The sequence below is a fragment of the Sinohyriopsis cumingii genome, chromosome 14, assembly GCF_028554795.1.
Source record: "Sinohyriopsis cumingii isolate HCF-2022 chromosome 14, ASM2855479v2, whole genome shotgun sequence".
Taxonomy (NCBI): Eukaryota; Metazoa; Mollusca; class Bivalvia; order Unionida; family Unionidae; genus Sinohyriopsis; species Sinohyriopsis cumingii.
Window position 1 is genome coordinate 83937545 of NC_142974.1, and position 7532 is coordinate 83945076.

The 7532-nt window shown below is 33.7% G+C and overlaps 1 long non-coding RNA gene across 1 annotated transcript; it reads right to left on the minus strand.

Moving 5' to 3' along the window:
• Positions 1-4570: 4570 nt before the first annotated feature.
• Positions 4571-7295, minus strand: LOC149784258 (uncharacterized). The gene is made up of 3 exons (XR_016414120.1): positions 7085-7295; positions 5310-5402; positions 4571-4667 (listed from the first exon to the last, which is right to left on the minus strand). It is a non-coding gene; the product is annotated as an uncharacterized LOC149784258 (long non-coding RNA).
• Between the last annotated feature and the right edge of the window lie 237 nt (positions 7296-7532).

Consider the following 7532-nt stretch of genomic DNA (forward strand, 5'->3'; position numbering starts at 1 on the left):
ATGGTTACATACTCACGGATGAGGGAATTCATTGGTCTAGTCATATATCAAAAACTTGCAAAAATGGTACTTACAGCTGTCTTGCTTGGCGCTCAGCAATAAGAAATTAGTGTTAGGACGGGATGGCTGGGTGTCAGGATAGAACTACCAGTGGCTACAGGAGCCATCGCAGGACTCTAATCAAATAGCGACGCTTTGAAACGCTAAAAGAGTCCCACCAAAAAAACTACCAAAAAGGAAACGTATATCTGATATAAAGTCATTTCGTACGTTTCAATCGAAGTCACGCTGACACAATAGCAGATAAAATCATTGATGTAACAGTCACACACAAATGACCTGTCCCGCTTACACTGATAAACTCTTGCTGATACATCGACAAACTATCTCCGTCATGCTTAACATATCCGCGTCATATATGTCCAGCAGGGAGGATTTATCGGACCTAGCTTCGACTGTACTGCCAGGACTGATCTGCATCAGAAGGTAGGCTTCAGCTTCTGTAAATAACTAGGTGGAAGTGCCTGAGAAAGAAAGCTTTTGATCAACTTTCAGAGGCATCTTTTCTAAAGATCAGATTCCCAAGCCGGATGAGAGCTGGGTCATTAACCTGCAAAATTATCACGATTGACAGGGCACTCAGTGGGTTGCAATATTCAACGATCCTCATTCTGGCAATGTGCAGGGTGTCTATTCGTTTGGTTAGCCTCCTCCCGACGATTTTTTGTGATATATTCGTTCATCACACAAATGAGCTGTGTATAACTCCTTACAACTTCAAAACGTCGTCGATAACAAGTGTGATTGGTAGTTCACCGATTACTCCCTTTGGATGACGTGAAGTAAAATACCCCGATAAAACCTTTGGATCTAAAGCATACAAGGTAAGTAGTATCATGGAATCGTGTCTCAAGTGTAAAACCAAAATAAAGAGCGTCGATAAATGGTGGTTGTTGAAACCAATAGGCGCCTCATGATAAAACCTAGGCGTGCTGTTTGTGGTTTTTAAAAAAAAAAAAAAAAAAAACAATTCATAAAAAACATTTGATGGACACTAACATTGAGAAGGTTTTGTATAAAACATGCGTTACTGCAGAAAATGTGAGCTCAATACGAGCTGCGAAGAACTTGTCATGGAAAGAAATCTGTGAGTGGGAGATTGTAAAGGATGCAGTGATCGATAAATTATCGGAAGAGCCATGGATATCCAAGCCGTCATCGGAAAAAACTTCTATATCTCGTAGCGAATGGACGTTGCCACGACTTAAATACACAGGGCGATGTAATCCCTTAGTACAAAAACGGGATAAATACGGTAAGCCCCTCGAAGGACAAGAACCCTACAACGGAATTAATGCCATATTCATGCACCACGATATGTGTTACAGAGATCATCCTGAGGTTATATGGGGGATGCTATCAAGCCATGCTGAGGGACTTAAAGGAACTCAGGCCTAAACATTTCAGAGAACGTTCAGTCCGAGCACCGGCATTACTTTTCACAAAATAATTTGCTTCATGAATATTGAATGGTATTATATGAACTTGGGGCCTAAAATGTACTCAAAGTATTCAAATATATTTTTTGGTTGGGTTATGTATGATGTGCTTAACGCTTCCCCATGACTGAAAACTGTACGTTAAGAAAATGGTCATTTGTAAACAATATGTTTACATAGCTATGTTTACATTCATGTATGTAAGTCGTACACAACATGTTTACATAGCAAGAAATCACTGTTAGCTTTATGTTTTGTAAGTTTAAGTTTATTTTTTCGTACGGTAGTCTTCAATTATAGTACGTTTCCGGTTAAAATCTGTATAAAGAAGGAATTGATTCGTGTTTAGTAGATCAGTTCGTGGAATCCTTATGTTATTAGAGTTTATATCTGTATATATACATATTAAAACTTCATTAAAAGAATTTCCGAAATGAATCATTTTAGTACATCAGGATATTAAAGACTCTTGATATTCATGCAGACTTCTGGTAGAACATTTGAGATTATCTGGGATTTTGTTCATAATACTGTAATTCTCTCTTAAAGTTTTACTTAATACCATTGCTGTGGGTGTATCTTTCTTTCGGTTATTTAATGTAACACCTAGTGGCTCATCATCCTACTCGTAACCACTTAGGCCACAGGAGCCGTCCCATGACTACATAACATCGGCCATGGTTATTATTGAATACATAACTCTGGGTACGGTTATAAAGGAATCATACAAATATGCATGCTTATTAATGTCACGTTTTGTTTCTAATCCTTTTTCCAATTTAGGCGAATATCATTCTTAATAAGGTATATACATTATTGGATATGTTTATTAAATAATGCATAGCATTGTGCATGGTAGCAAACGGATATAAGCATGCATCATTGGTTGCATAGCATTGATCATGATGAACAAGGTAGAACTAGAATTGACCACGGTTACCTAATCATATTATATATATATATATATATATATATATATATATATATATATATATATATATATATATATATATATATATATATATATAAGTCAATGATAAAAATATATAATAATACAAAGTTTGGTGAAGTTGTTCACAAACAATACATGTCTCCAACATATTGCAAATATAAACATAATTACTGAGTAAAAATCTCATCACAAATTTTATTTCATAATGAATTAAGTGTTATATCATTATTGTTAATTCCTTTGGTCATAGCGGCAAGAACTTCTCATCGTTTTATATGTTTGACAAATTATCACACCGTCTGACATCTGATATATAAAATATTTCATATTTTAATAAAGCATTCTGAAATGACAAACAAATTTAGGCCAGTGAATTGAATTAGAATATTACTCCCTAATGTGCATCTTTCCCGAATCGTATTTGACTGTATTCGTCTAAGACCGATTCGTATGCTGAGTCGTCAGATAAATAAGAGGAATACCGGTTTTAAAGTATTTGTCGTTGGATGCAACCAATGTTAATATGTAGGTCTAAAATGCTTAATGCTTCATTTACGCTTGCATTTTTCATCGCTAAAACTTGCATTTATACAATTTTAACTTTCAGCATACATTTCTCAGTTTTAGTATGCGTCCTACTTTGCCGCTTTGCTTAAAACGTTTTTAGTCTTACCTACTTTGGCTATTGGCGCGATTGAAGATGACTAATGTTTAATAGATGCTGTATCTAAATTATATTTTTTAAGATTCAAAGCGCATCTTCATTTTATGCGTAATACGTTGTTTGAAATCGGAATCCTAAGCCTGAATCATCTTTTTGACATAATATGTTAATACGAAAATGTTTTTCCAAATTCACAAATACGACTTGTACAATAGTATTAGGAAAACATATGTAGTTTGTTAGAATGATGAATATATTTGAAAACCTATGCTACTGGCATGCAGTTGGTTTGATTTTGAGACGTAAAACTTGTGAGTTGAGCAAATAATTTGAGAATCGATCTTAATTTCTAAGAATCTCCGCAGAATTTTAGTTTTAATTTTTATCCATCTATTGTTAATTGTAAATGACATAATACAAATTCAAGATTTGCTTTTTGTTTCTCGAGAATTGTACATTGTGTACAGAAGTAATACCAACAGTCATCAATTTCAGTATCATGTATAGTAAGGTTGCTGTGAAGCTATGATGAGACATGATCAACTATTAGTTTAGATTCACAAAACACGAATCTGTGTATTATACGATGGTTATTATATTTAAAATAAGGTATCGTGATGATTTTCTCTGTAAGAAGCAATAACAAGAACTCCGATGTTCAATCAATGTTTCGAACATTTTCTTAAAACTTAAGATCATCGTGTGCCGAGCCGTACATTCCTTAAAATCGATTCATCCCTCATGCAGCAAGGCAACACATTACGCTATGAGAGGTTTCCACAGGTTTCTACCAGTTTATGTTCCTTATGACATAAGTAAAAAGGAGGAACAGCAAACACTGTTTTACTGATTTGTGTAATATGTTTCGCTTATTTTATGTTTTAGTATTAAGTGGAAATATATTGGAGATCACAAGAGTATACGGCGACAGTTTTTGTATTTAGTTTTATTCGCTGTGGGTGAATGAACCTTCGGTTCACTTAACTGACTTATGCCAACACTTTGAAAGGCATATATATATATATATATATATATATATATATATATATATATATATATATATATATATATATATATATCTATGTATGCACAATATTTAAAGCAATTTGCTCAAAACAAGTAATATTTTAATTTTTGTGTAGATAGGTAACAAAACAGGAAAACATATTCTAGATGAAACTCTTTATTTTAGTCTTCATGTAATATAAGAAGGCTAAAAAAATTAAGTTTTAGCAAAAAACAAATTCTTAATCATTGGCGAGTACTTTTCAAACTGTGTTGTTTCCATTCTTTTTGTCGCGTTGTTTAATCGCTTGTCTACATATATGACTAAAACACATTGTTCGTATTACACTTGCCAAATAGAAAGCACATACCCAATTTTTACTCGAATGTAAGTACTTAAGCTGAGTTCCAGTGGTTGGAAGTACCAATGGATAGGTTACGGAAGGTCTTGGGAAAGATGCCAATCTGCCCCCTCAGATTCTCACATTCATGATGTGAATGCAGAAGTTAATGAAAAACTTTTTCTTGTAGAATTTAAGGTCACCAGCTGTAAATAAAGGCATTCATAAAAGTTACCGAAATACGTTAATCAACACATACCATTCCTACGGAAATAGTCTGATAGAAAGAGTTCGATACAAAAGAATCAAAACGTGCACAAAACTTCAAAAAGTGAGCATGGAAAAATTACAACAAGACATGCATGGTATTGACAGTATGATGCATGACTAACAAACCTAAACACTAATCAAGTTTTGTTGATATGATTAATTTCTTGTGCATTATTTTAAACATGTCATGACTGATGCAAATAAAACATGAAATAAACATATAAAGACCATGTCATTTTTATCATCTACTTTAAACGCCTCTAAATCAACAATATTGTGATATAACATGGCATTTTGTATCCCTGCACAATCCGTGATATAATACATTACATTCAGATAATGGCATTGTTTTGTCTGTGTATCTCTGCGCAGTATGTGATATAATAAATTGCGTTAATAAACACTATATTAATGTTTGTTGATCCATGCACAGTCTGTCATATCACACAATTCGTTAAGATATACAAATGCCTTAAATCATGATTCTAATCATCCAAGTAGAAATTATCAAATCGTCTCATTCGTGAATATAAAATCATCTCGAAGTAAACTGCAGACAACCCATAGTATTTAATTACCTGGGACGGTCCCGGAGAATATCGTATGACCCTTGTACGTAATACACACTGTAAACACCTTTTCATACGACATATGGGTCACACTGAAGCAGGCTGCAATGCACAACAATACGTTAGCAGGTATGAACGTAAACGATCATCGATATAAATCAGTGTGAAATACTCGTTTGCATTACAGAATTAACTGGTAATGGAATCATTTAACGTATATTTTTTATACGAGATATCTGCCTTCAAACTGAATCACCATTTGTATTGTTATGAAACCATCACACTCATATCTCAAAGTGTGTAGTTTATACATTTAACCAGGTAAAAGTAGTTTTCACGTCCATCAATCATATATCAAAGACTGTAGTTTATGTGTTTAACGGGGTTGTAATTTTCGCATCTGTGCAATCATGTCTAAAATATTGTTGCTTACACACTTTATGGGGTAGAAATATTTTTGATGGCCAATGAATTAGATCTCAAAGATAGGTTGCAGTTTATATATGTTCGGGGTAGAAGTTGTTTTCACAGTTGTGCAATCATATGTGAAAGATTATTGTTTACAAATTGAAAGGAGTATAAGCAATTGTGATGGCCAGGAAAACACCTCTAAAAACAGGTTGTTTATTTTCTGTAAGAAGCTTTGTACCCGCAAGAACTAAAATAAAAAGATTCACAAACTAGCAATAACACAAACGTTACATTCGTTTCTTTGCAAAGCTCGTGAACTATCAATATTTGCATGATCATTGTCAGAATGAGGCTGCGTACTCGTGCAAAGACTAGAACTGTGTTAATATTGTCCAACAACAACATGCATTATATAGCTTTTCCTTTTATCAATCCATTATATGCGTTAATATGAATGGACCAGTACATACATAAATGAACATGAACCGATTTGGGACTGTAATATTTCACGTGCAGATACCTTCTCGCAAGGTAATCATACCCGATATAGTTTATACCAATTATTGTCATTTTTGTTTTGTTCTCAAAGCCATTAAAATGAGTGACATAGCTACTACAGGCTATTTACAAGGCACATAATGTGGAAAAAGCATTTCATCATTTTTTGTACGATTCATTCCTGATCAATTAATTGGACATAAATTGCTGTGCATTTAGCTATCAATCTAAGGTAACGGAATATAAATGTATAGGACACTAACAATATTCATTCGTTAGTTGGAGCAGAAGATGCACATCATTTCCGATTCGTCTAGCTATCGTTTCTATTCCGAAAACAGTATATGGTTGTTATGCTTATCTGATCGAACACCAAGTTATCAGGATATGCGTACGTCCAAAACATAGCAGTTTGTAACCACGGAAATTATGTACTCGAACATAAAATGAATTTTCTGCGTTTGCATATACTATATCTCAGAAATGCAGACAATTGAAAACAGTTGAAATCGGTCATATCAAATAATAATAGTAAATATACAAACTGGTCATTTCAAGTAAAAATACAATCGAGACCATCCCATATCAATTTCGAAAATTACTTTGGATTCTCTCTTTGGATTCAAACGACAGTGAATACAGTATGATAGGAACTCAGAAAGAATACGTGTTTCGTTCATAGCTTGGTGAAATATTATTTAAAAATATTTTATTGGAAGACTAGGAACGATATAGCTTCGTATTTTACTCAGTGACTGGTAGAATTTCACCTTTAAAATGTTAAAGTCCAAAATCCGCATCAAAGGCATGTGTACGATAATTATTTTTGTTGTTGCTGGATGTTATGAATATTTTGGTTTAGTCCATGATTTTACCTTTCTTAAAACACCATTCGCAGCTGTTGTGACTGCATTCCATCGTCTGAAGGAATTAGAACAGATCAAAAATGGTTCCAATCTTCTGCATCTCGTCCAGTGCGCTAATCGCATCTGCAACACCATTGTTTAATTCAGTACTCATCTCCTCTTCTTCCAGAGTCCATGGTTGTTCAACTGAAATATAAAGTTTAATTATTTAATTGCAACTTTATTTCCTACCTTTCTAACTGCAAAGATTTCTTCAGTACACGCTTGGACACATACTTTTTTATTTACTTGTTAACTACTTGATCGGATAGACAAATATATCAAACATAAATAAGCTGAGTGTGGTTTCTTCTTCCGTGCATCTATTTCGTTATATGATGTCATTGCAACAAATAACATTTTTCCGATATTGTTCGATTTGTCCAGTACGAATTGATCATTTTATGCATAATATATA